General features: G+C 39.7%; 1 protein-coding gene across 1 annotated transcript in view; it reads left to right on the plus strand.

The window, feature by feature from the left end:
• Positions 1-1,021: 1,021 nt before the first annotated feature.
• Positions 1,022-12,886, plus strand: part of LOC139726495 (uncharacterized) — a 99,681-nt gene continuing 87,816 nt past the window's right edge. Inside the window, exon 1 of the mRNA XM_071637448.1 lies at positions 1,022-1,339. The gene's annotated coding sequence lies outside the window, so the exon portion shown is untranslated. The remainder of the gene's footprint in view (positions 1,340-12,886) is intronic.

Below are 12,886 nucleotides of genomic sequence, written 5' to 3' on the forward strand. Positions count from 1 at the left end.
AACCATCCGCTGGATGAATTTCATATTAGTTGACAATGTTTCGTCTACCACCCCTTTCTATCTCAATACTGAATATTGAATGTCAACGTTGAAATTAACACAAACATTATAAAAGAATGTGGTTCGCAGACTAAAATGATAGAACATTGATTCACCAAGCATATTACTTCACGAAAATACTCTATATTCTTGTCCATGCTCACTGATTTCTCATTTTAGAGATGAAGTGTACGGATGTTCTTTTTCTTCGAAATACTAAATTTGAGTGATGCACGATTAGAATTATTGTATAAGCAGACTCTTACTGCCCTGGAATTGATAGAAAGTCAAAGAAGTGAAGACACGCTTTGTGAAATGATAACGATGTGTAAAAGCGAGACAGAGACAGACATTGATAAAGACGTGAGAAGGGAGAGAAGGGGAGACGGTGAATGATAATGAACCTGGTGAACCTGATTATTCTTGATTGTTGGATTTGGATTGCAATGACGCGCGTGTTTCTAACCACAGGATCGCATACAGATCTCGATAATTCATGAGCAAAATATATATATTATATATATGCAGCGATCTATGACGATTATAGCTGCCTCGTTACTAACCCGCCTGCGCCGACTGGACGCAACGTTTAAGTTGGCCGCGCTGCGTCGCACATGCTGATGTTGTCTAGTTCGGGGGGGGGGGGGGGTAAGAAAGCTTGCCTGTTTAACCCCATCTATGCGAGTTCTGTCAGCTCTGGTCCCCAAGTCACCTCTGCGGGCTGTTCGAAAATCCCCCAGTGGGACAGGAGCGAGGAGGCGAGCGAGAATATTAAGAGCTCTATAGTCGAGGCTTGCGCGATGCTCCACTGGGTTAATTTACGGCGCCGTGCGCAGATGGTGCTCGGTACCGCTTGCTACGATACTCTCCGTAAGCCTCCCGCGATTCGCTGCAAAGGACGGTGTCACTGGCTTTACAGAAGGTCGATATTTGTTTGAGGGTGTGTGTGTACAGTCTGTGTCTCTCACAAGAGTATCAAGTATCATACGTGCATCATACACATAACTATATCTAGCGAAAGAGAGGGACATATCCTCTCTACAAGTATAATACATATAGCATGCATGTATGTTTCAAAATAACTTTTATTTTTGGATGATCCTATCGCCTGTGGACATTTGCTTTATATCGGGATTGTATGCATTTCACTACAATTTGCTCCTTGAAATAAGACGGCCAAGGGAGATTTCGTGCTGCGTGTGTTCAAATCCAGTCGCATCGAGGTCGCCAGCGGGAGAGCGGGGTAACCCCAGGGCGGTGGTGCAGGACCGGACGGGAGGTCGACGGCAGATGTTGAACGGTAGGCTTAATGAACTTTCTAATTGGCGTGTACATACATGATGAGGTTTGCAGCATGTACCTCGGCCGTCAAAGTTACGGCTCCAGTGGCTTCGTTATTGCATGCCACCTACGGACGCATGATTGATGATGTGCATTGGTGTCTCTTTGAAGCAAAACCAATCTTCGGCCGACCGATCGGCTTTCATGATCGACTTAAATTACAAAAATAGTAACGATATAAAAAAATACACGAGCAAATGGTATTTATAGATAAGTAGAAGAGAGAGGAGAAAATGGGCGAGCTAAAAAGAAAGAAATGACTGTCAGACGTACGTTTAAATGTAACAGATTGTACTACAGTGTATATCGAAAAGATTTAATTGGCGTGTCCTCATCACAAACGCCTGGCAGGTGAATCCCCCGGTTTCGTTGGCGTTTAATTATGATGAACTCACCTGTCTCAACTGTGACTGTAGCTCTTGTGGGAATACTGGTGGGAATATTATAGTGTTATCTCGTTCTGCATCCGTTCATATCAGTGCTGTCAATAACTCGATAGCGTGGCGACACGTGGAATCTGTGCACAAATTTCACCGCAAAGCTCGTTATGAAACAAAATTTCACCCCCAGTTTCTATTTATAAACGTAACCCCCCTTCCGTTTCTTATTCTATAATGACGTCGCGCCATATAGGTTGATCGGGAGACGATATCCAACATAACCAAAGAGCTAGATTATTATATATATATATATATATATATATATATATATATATATACATATATAGCAATAATAATGTCACACCAGAGGAATGCATTAAATGCCAATCTTGATTTTAATCAAAAATCCGAATTTTCGGGGGTCCTCCCCCTTCGTTAGGGATGACAGTGCGAATGAATTTTCACGACAATATTTGTTAGTTATATATGTATGTTTTTTTTTGTGAAGAGTATCAGCAGATTTCTACATAAACCGAATAACATACAATCTATATTTGGGTTGCCGTAAGAGGGCTGTTTGCTACGGTATTAGAAATAATATTTGTTTTTATCAAATGGTAATATGAGGCTCAGGCTCCGTGTCCCTTCTTACCCTAGTTTCGTTTTCTTCCACAAGAATATTCTTACCTTAATCCTATTGCATTTTTTCTGTCATTTGATATCATGTCTTTATATAATTATTAGTAATATATATGAAATATATACGTACATACATATATACAAAGATGTAATATATATACTTATGCATTATGTATCCATTTATGTTTGATACCAGCATAAATCATGAAAACATACAAGTCACTACAGCCTAAAAGACCACCAAACATGTACGTTTGTGTGAGTCTATTGACACACTAGAAATTTCAGCACAACAAAATTTAGTATGAAATTGCGATTGCATATGATATGCATATTGTCCTTTAACCTTGACTGACCATTATTGAATATTACACACACACAACTGAGATAATTATTATAAACATGCAGTATACGTACACAGATCTACCTAATGTTAATGTGAGCAAACACACATATTGTACTAGTATGCGTGCTTCGATCTGGGTTTCCAACCCCTTATAATGCGGCCTCATGCTGTCGTTCAGTACTTATTAATTCGATCATATCCATTAGGCGGGAAACGATACGGGATTATATTGCAGTCCTCGCGCTTGCTTCGCGGCAGCCTATGGGATTTTCTGGTAAGCCCTTATTGTTAAGCCTTAAATATTACAAGCAGTCGCGGAACGTGTAGCCTCTGTAAAGCTTTCAAATTATTTGTCCATTCTTTTTTTTTCTCTCTCTCTCTCTGCACGAAGCGCGTTTTTGTCTCTGTCAACCATTAAGGATTATTGTGCCAGGTCAAGTTTGCATCTTTTAGCTTCCCTGTTCGTGCTTACCAGAGGATTTTCAAATTTTCGTGAGAACGTGAAAGGCGATTTTTTTCAAAACATTAAACGACACTCGCCATGTTGTGCCTTAGGAACACAGTTCCTTGCTATGCATAACGATGCTAAGTTTGGCAGGCGTGATATGTAGGCCTATGACGGGACCTTGGAATGTTGAAATTCTACAATAATAACTTCAAATGAATGTGATACCAAAGCGATAGCTCATCAGGTTTAAGAGTGCTGTTGCATTTTAGCTTCAATCATAATTTTGTAACAATGATAATGCTGATAATATCAATAACTATTAATGATGATTGAAATTATAATAAATGTATTTCCAAAGGGCATAATGTATAGTGTTCCTTAGCAACAACTTACGTAAAAGAAACGCATACGCAGTACTTCGGGCAATTAATTTGAACGATATAGTGAAAAAGAAGGTCACAATTTGTATGAGTTTATAATAAAAACAGCAAGTCATTTTGTAGGATTTTACTGGCTCCAATATCGAATTATTGAAAGAAAAAAAAAAACAACTGTTCGTTGTTTCGGTCAGTTGCACATAACTAGCTAACAACATGGCTAACGGATAAGGTACATGTACATGGTCGTATATATGAGTGTGGAACATTGTGTGTGTGTGTGTGTGTGTGTGTATGTGTGTGTGTGTGTGTGTGTGTGTGTGTGTGTGTGTTTCCTTTCGTTTCGTTTCGTTTACTCATTTAAGCACGGCAACAAGATTCAGCCAAAGGATATTTTTAAACATGTCCTTGCACGGATATAAACATATTGTAATATACAATACAAAAAAAAAAAAAGAGTGAGAAGAATAAAAAAAAACCTAATCAGATAAAACAAACAAATTCAGGAAATGGTGTGCGTGGCAGCATTATACATTGTGATGATTAAAAAAAGAGACAAAATAACAAAATAGCCCATTAAGTAATACAATGAGAAAAAATATTAACTTGTGGGTACCAAATATTAATAACAAAGTAATTGTTTAAATTCTGTCTAAAACTTTCATATGTGGGTTTTAGCTTAGGATCAGTACGTAAATCGTTCCATGGTTTTCCCCCGTAATAATGCTACTTTAAACATGTATTATACAACCGAGGTAATGAAAAGATTTGCAAATCGTTTCATAAATAATATGGAAAACATTTCCGCTTAAATTTACTATTGATATACGATGGTGCTAAATTCGCGACTATTTTATACGTCAAACATAAACATGTGTCAAAACAGGGCATATCAAAGCACAACCAATTATGACAAAGCCAGCTCTGATGCTATCTCGGCATCGTGTCTTCCTAAAGTAAAATGCTTGAAAATAAACAAATAAAGAAAAAAAACACGCTAGAGATTTGTTTTTGAACGCGTCAGGTACGTCAAAACCTTCTAACTAACCCTTCTCTAATCACACCTAGCAACGTGAACACGCCTATGTTGATCTGCTCTACTGCACCCCGAAAACACCCCCTCAGAATAAAGCGATAGGATCAAAAAGATTATCTCTTGAAAACAGCCAAAACATTGTTTCTATGCCGTTTATTGTGCGTCACCCCTTAGAAAGACTTCCCTTGTGTAGGTACATTATACATTAAACCTTTCAGGGGAACCTTTCAAGTGGCTGTGACTGATTTTGTATGTTTCATTTCCATGCAACTCACTAAGATCTATCAGTCACTGTTTTCTTAAATAACCTCTCTTACATTTTTGAAGGAAGATAGCGCAAAATAAAACGAGGAGGCACCGCAAAGAATGTAAACGAGTAAACGTTTGATGATATGGTATTGGAGTATACAGTATGCTTCTTGCGCTGTGACCGACGGGAAATATATTCACCACCCTCCACCGGGCTATATCGAAGATGATGGGATGGCAAAGATATGGTTAATCATGGAACATTCTGGAAGATTAACGTGACGATAGTAGGACAGAGTGTCTTTAGATTTCCAAGTTCCGCCCACGAAAGCTAACTGGGCAGCATCATGACACAATGACTTTTCACTTGTAGGCTCAGTCTATCATTGGATAAACCACGAGACCTACCTGACAATATGCATCGTGCTCTCTTTTCCAACTCTATCCGAATCTGGAACATTCATGTCACCGCTGAGTCGCTTTTAATTAATTATTTTCCTTTCCAGGTCAGACTTCCTTCTGCCAATGTCTGCTTATTCAGACGAATCGAACTACAATATCAGTGAGTGTGAAGACGTAAGTTTCTTAGTTTTGATTCATCGTAATTCCCCGTAGAATACTTCTGTAAACCAGTAGGGATAAGAGTAGATTAGAAGGAGTGTTGGCTCAAGTCGGGATGCTAGAGTACACCGATGTCATCAGAGAAAGTTCGAATGGTTGAAAGAAATATCGCCTGATGTGGAGAGATGAATCCGCCATTGTGGCGTCATAATGCTAATCCTCGATTTCATTTCGTATGTTTCTCCACCAGTCTCTCTCTCTCTCTCTCTCTCTCTCTCTGTTTCTCTCTCTCTCTCTCTGTGTGTGTGTGTGTGTGTGTGTGTGTGTGTGTGTGTCCCTCTCTGTCTTACCTTTTCTTTGAGGGATGGATGGAAGAAAGCGGAGGCGACTTGAGTGCTTCCACCTGCAAAATGTAACCTTTAATTCGACTCGTTGTGAGCTTCAAAGGAATACGATACGATTGAATAAAATGAATACAAACTGGATTCGAACAAACTCTCCAGTATTTTGTTGATGATTAAAATAAACAAGCAAAAAAGAATCGATTCGCAATTGCCTATTCTGTTGTCATAAAAAAATTGGAGCTAAAGATAAAGGATTCAATAAAATGTTCTTGTGTTAACGGTTATAATGCTTTACAATAGTTTGAAGGTTGTCAAAGGGTTTCACATGACGCTACACAGCAGACCTTATGTATTGTATCATTAACCATCGTTGCTGGTCATAAACAATGAATAAACAAACAAGCAAACAGACAAAACACTGGTAATGGCATACTATCTGCACACTGCATCAATAACCACTGTAAGCCGATCAACGCAACAACTACCAGATACATACGACAGTCGGTGTTAGACAGCCCTGTTAAACAACATCGATTTCATGATGTAAAGCAGCTTGAACTCTCAAGGGCAAAGCTCTTATTGAATTATTACCGTTAGAAAAATGACAAGGACAAAGTATGCACCTTGATGAACATTCAATACCAGTAGATATGCAATTCGAAGGAAAGAAGCTCTAGGTCTAATATAATTATGCATTATTTGCTGCGGCTCAATTTGAGGTAGATAATGATGATTAAAAATAACGAGTCATGTTCTCTGTACCATAAGCTTATATAATGCATCAGGTGATTAGTATACCCTTGGATATCATGATATAGAACTACCGCACGTACCCTACAGAGCAGCCAGTGATGTTTAAAGGGAAGACTGACACCAGAAAAATCTCGTCTAGGTTCTACACTGTAAAAACATGGGTGTTAGATTTAACACCACGGGTGTTAAATCTAACACCGATCAAACTTCAATAAAGGACCACACCCACAGGTGTTAAAAATGCACTGTGATGGTGCTGAAAAGTGTTCACCTGACACTTCGTGGTGTTAATTTGACACTGTACCTGGTGTTATTTTGACACTGTACTGGTGTTAATTCAAAAATGACACCACATGGTGTTGATTTGATATTTGTTGGTGTTAATATCAATGGTTTAACACCCGTCCAGCTTCAATAAGGGACCACACCAGCTGGTGTTACTTTGGTGTAAATTTATTTTCACATTTTTTCAAAAATCTAGTATTTTAATGTAAAATTCTTGATCGTCTTGTTTAAATTAAAAATCAACAAGAAGTGCAGTTACTAAGAAACTCTTCAAAAACAGTTCAAAATTTGGAAATGACACCCGGGGGTGTTAATTTAACACCATAAATGAGCACCGAAAATTTAACACCAGCTCGGTGTTCACTATTTAACACCGGACTTTTTGCAGTGTATTATCTCCTCACACGTTTCCTCAATGAGTCTGCTTGCAGCCTTGTTTAATGGTTATTGTGATGACAACTTTGCAAATTAGAATCAATCACGGAATTTCATGTGATAAAAGATGATGATAATTCGGTCCTCTTTATCCAGGATGGCCTTTTCAGTGTTGCCACTGTTCAACAAGAGGGCCCTGCCATTATTATAACCCTATAGAGTAAACGTTGCCGGATACCCATTTATACACCTGGGTCGAGAGGGACATTTGTGGGTAAAAACATCTATAGTCCAAGGACGTAAGCACTGGGCGGGAATCGAACTTGGGTCGTCCGATTGGGAGTCGGGAGTCTTATCCACTATGCCACAGCATCCCCGCTGGCAATGCTTTCGTTTTGCGAAAACTGTAACTGCCAGTAGAATATGCGCAAGAAGGAGGAGGAGGAGAAGAAAAGAGAGAGAGAGAGATAAAGATAGAATGAATTTTAGTTCCATTGAGAAAAGTAGATACTCTTTTAGGTGAGAGCCGATAAAGACATTCAGTGAGTATGTAGATAAAGTGGGAATTTCTCCTAGTGTCCTGTTCATAGTCAGAGCAGGAGACACTTAAAAGTCAAGAAGGTTTTACCCAAATATCATGCAGCTCAGCGCGGCTGAAGATCTTCTCTCAAGTGTTAAATGCACTGATAGCATTTGTCTAGAACAATCCCATAATACTTATATAGGTAACAGCAAAAGGAGGGGACAGTGTGTGTGTTTGTGTGTGTGTGTGTGTGTGTGTGTGTGTGTGGTGTGTGTGTGTGTGTGTGTGTGTGTGTGTGTGTGTGTGTGTGTGTGTGTGTGATATCAGAAAGCTGCCACCGTCACGTACACTACAATGCCATTTAAACTGCTTAACTGCTGCATATCGCTACGTATTTTTGTCACCCCCCCCCCCCCCCCCCCTTACGTCTTTGTGAGCATTATTCAGGGATAATCCCGCATTACAACTCGGTTGCAATCACTGAGCCTTTAATACCTGGATCGGCGACTGAATAATTTCAGGGAAAAACTAACCTACTTCGAGATAAAGGTTGCTGGAAGATTAGTCACGAAAAATGGAGAAGTCCACTGAGGTCCAAGCTAAGCTTTCAATACAGAGTAAAGAGAATCAGAGCCCTATCATGAACCCATCAGACATCTGATGGAACCTTGCTATAGAAATTATAATCTTCTAATCATTAACTTGGCCCTTCTGAATTTCGCTTCATGAAAAATAATGAAGGGAAATTACCTATATGCAACTTCTTATATTCAGTGAATCTGCGCGAAATCACGAAAACACCTATTCAAAAATTTGCAAATTTGCGAGAGAAACCAAATCTCACTCAGTCAGTCATAAAAAGAAGTGTTGTAAACTTTAGAACTTCTGCAATTGAAGTAATCATTAAAATCAAAATGTGGACAAGAAAGGGTAGAAATGACAAAGACTAATCAGTTTTTAGGCTGTATACACCTACATTACCTACTAACTCTACTTAAGAATTGTGATCCAAACAGCACCAAAGCCTATGCATATAGACATTTTTTTTTTATTTGAGACTTGATGGTGTTTCTTGGGACTCTCTCATATAATATCAACCACTCTTGTTTTTATCTGTCGTGTTAGTGGAGCTCGTTTTAATTGTACTCGTTTTAACGACGATATCATTGTATGATTTTCTTCTCTTTTTTTTTGGGGGGGGGGGGTCCTTTTATGTAACCATGTACACAGACATCTCAGCGGTAGCACCCGATGATTTTCTATCTCAGAATGATAATAGCGATTAAATTTCGTTAGCCACTATCCGCTTTTTTTTAACTAGTCGCATTAGTAATTCGGAATAACATGGTTCCGGATAATGCAACTAACATGATTACATGCTCCCACGGGGTGATCGAACTAAGAAAAGTATACAATATATATGCAAAAGAAAAGCACTCGAGTTCGCCCCAAAAGGGCTAAACAGACAACAAAGACTTCGAATCCCGTATTTTCACATAAAGTGTATGACACATAATATCACGCGATGAACGTTGATATCCGAATTAATTAATTGTTTCTATCCCTTTGGATGTATGAATAATCTAATTTTGTGACATGTTTCTTTTCCCACACAACTCGGAAGTTTGCTGCAAATAACTCTGTCAAAGAAGATGCGCTGATGTTTACTATTGAAACGAAACTAAAGCAAAACCGAACAGAACATGTTAGTAAGATGAGGAATTGGTTGAAGACCGAAGTTGGAGGGCTTTCAAGGCCCACTGAGCCGTTCACTATTCAATCCTCTTTAGATGCTTTGATGCGACCAGCTGCCTTGGAGTTTGGTAGCGAAGTGACAGGGGCGGAACTCTGACTTTTCAGAATTTGTGTTTGGATGTGAACGTCGCTCACATCAGAACTTGTGATAAGTAATATTTCATAAGACGTTTTGAGGTGACTAAAAAGGGTGATGTCTGGGCAATGCAGGCATCAAATTCAGGTCTACGCGCTCGACCGCTAAGATCATTGTCATCCTACCTTAATAATTCTAAACATAAATGCGCAACTTCGTGTAAAAAAACACTGCATGTGATATAGAGAAGATGGCTTTTATGTCACATGAACACTTCTGAATATTTCTAGGACGACTATTCAGGGTATGGCACTGTTTATCATCCACATCACAGTATGTACAGGATAAGGCGACAGCCTAATGACACCTCCATCACCATTAGCACTATCTTTTGCTTTCAGGGCAACCCCATAGAAAATTTTTGCAATGAAAATTGAATGACGGCGAACTCTCTCAGTACCCTATTCTACCTCGTCTTTTTGCTATGCGCGCGAGTCTGCCGCCTTTTCACTGTGTTTAATGTAGCATTCAGCGCTTTTGTTACACACAAACGGATTTCGCACCGAATGTTCTCGCTCCTGACCCCCCCCCCCCATTCTCTCTGTATGTCTGCTCCCCCCCCCCCCTTCTCTCCCTCTCTTACATTAATCTCGTTTTCGCGTGACAGACCTGCTGTTAGCATGGCGTGCACATGGGAGACGAAACAGCTGTTTCGGCCATGTCGACTATTGACGAGCATGCTGAGAACTCGACGTATGCATTCGAAAAAGCAAAGGGAAAATACAACATCATGTAAAATCACCCTTGTAATCAATACAGCAAACACGCAGTCCCGTGCGCTGCATGGCGTAGGGACTTGTAAGTAGCCCACCGTACGAGAGGAGAGACGCACAATTCTGTAATGAAATTTGTGCCCCAGCCCGCCCCCCTCCCCCTTCTTTTTTACGTTCAAATCAAATATGTAGGAAAGAAAAAATTGATTTTTGGCATATTTATTGTCGACGCGAACCCCCACTCGGAGGTTTGCACTACTTCCGCCTCCTGCGCGTATTAACCATTACAATTTTGCCGTCGGAGTGCGCTGGAAATCACACGTTGGCGGACTGGCGAAGGTCAAAACATGGCGCTTATTGATAGTCATTATCAAGCGAAAGACTGACTCAACACTAATGTTGGTAAGTTCGAGTGTTGAATACAAATACAAACAATGGAAAACACATACACATGGATTCCCTGCATAGTCTATTATAGTGTACCGTCTGGTGTACGTGCAGAGTTATCATTTCAGTGACTTTGAAAAAAAGTTGCAATATTTGCACGTTTCTGTGCATTCACTTGAGACAATCAACATAAACGCTTTGTGTCTCCGTACAAGTTATGTCGTTTGCATTTTGCACCCTACTCCTGTACAGCCTCCTGTATAGCGCTGAAACTGACTGATACTACTCTCTAAAAAAATCGAGTGAAAATATTCACTCTTAAAGGAGTGAATATGAAAAAGAGTGAATTTAGAGTGAAATTGGAGTGAATTTTGAGTGAAAATGTTCATTTTCACTCATTTTGGAGTGACCTCAGGGATCACTCGAAGATTTTGGAGTGATCCCTGAGGTCACTCTAAAACGAGTGAAAATGAACAATTTCACTCAAATTTCACACCAAATTCACTCTAAATTCACTCTTTTTTGTATTCACTCCTTTAAGAGTGAATATTTTCACTCGATTTTTTTTTAGAGAGTAAGTATTCGCTATTGAAAATGAACTTGTGTAAAGTGCGTACAGCCTCTCCAACATTCAATTGTTCAATGTATAAAGTTCCTCAATCAAGTACAAAACGAACTACGCTGACCGAGAAAAGGAGATAGAACGTTCGCAGCAAATATCTGAAGTGCAGCGGAATATAAATGAGGAAGGAGGTAAGACGGCGACAAATACGGTTGCAAACTGATAACTCTATCTCCGACAAACAGTGTGGTACAAAATAAAGACGCAGAGTCTTAGATTGTATTGCTCTCACTACATGTAATACGTCTTTACTCCCTAGGACTGCACTTACAAACGCGCTGACACAAAAGTCGCTATAAAGAGGATACCGTCCTGTATAAGTAGCAGCGACAGTTTTCGCTCCAAGAGTGCACGGCACAGCATTAAATTTACAAAATGATACATACCAACGATACCATATAAGATTCCAACCATGTGACGTCTCACTTGCCTTTTTTTCATTCGTTTCAAACTATTTATGCCGCTCTCATGTATTTTACGCCAAAAGCACAATGCAGGCAGTTACTTCCTAGGTCACAGGAAGTTAGATTAATGGTAGCAGAGTCTGCATACGTTATAGCTCTTTGTATAACTTTAACGAATAAATTTAAGCAGGTCTATGTAGGAGAGTAGTGAGTACATAATAGGGTATGTTTTAATGTAAATGCCTTTGAGTTTCAAACGGAATTAACGCTTCAATACAGCCAAGGACGCTAATTTGCATGAGGGGGTACTACACATACTCTTTAAATTTCATTCTTCGTCTGATAGTTGTCGGTTAACCGTGTGACGTAGTTCGCGTTATTTTTGTCCAACGGCATGCATGCGACTTTTCCCCCACCTCCCCTTCTCTCTTCGAGAGTGGTAAACAGTGACACTAAGTGATCCACCTTTACATGTGAGAAAGAAATCGTTGTTTCGTTGTTGTTTTGTTTTTGTCTATCATCAAGCCAACCCAGAATATTCTTTATCCTTACCATATCCTACACTCTACAGTATTTATTCTCTTGATGTATCATCCTGGGGTTATTGATTGTTAAACTCATATCCCCATATTCTAGTTATCGGATCTCGACCATAAAAATGGGACAAAGTGATAATGTGACGGTAATCTAATTTTCTCAGTCTCTTAGCTCTTCACACTTGCGGTACGTCTCATCTCAGAAGACCCTTCATGTCGTTATCCTAAAGGCCCATTTCATAATTTCTTTACACATTATGCTTGTCTACGGAACGGATACAATCGGCCATGCAATAATCTAAAACGGAACCTATAATCGCTTACTTTCACTCATGTTGTGGCAGGTGGAATTTTGGATGTGAACTGGCCCCATGCGATTTAAAGTGACGAATCGAATCTTCTCTCACCCATCCGTGTGAACGACAGTCACTCCTGATGTGATTTCATATGCAGATGTTGTCCTTGATTCTGAATGAGCAATGTGTCACACATTTCCTCTCCGACATGTAGTAGACGCTGTAATGATGACAGCGAACGGTGTATGATGAAGAAACCAGAGTCGTTGGAAGACATGAGGACAGAGTAAGTGAGCGAGATGGTCGCGGTGATAACTGGAAATCCACTCCATGTACCCGCT

Source organism: Diadema antillarum, unplaced genomic scaffold (genome assembly GCF_040938485.1).
Source record: "Diadema antillarum isolate AM-2024a unplaced genomic scaffold, OU_Dant_1.0 seq00000085_RagTag, whole genome shotgun sequence".
NCBI lineage: Eukaryota > Metazoa > Echinodermata > Echinoidea > Diadematoida > Diadematidae > Diadema > Diadema antillarum.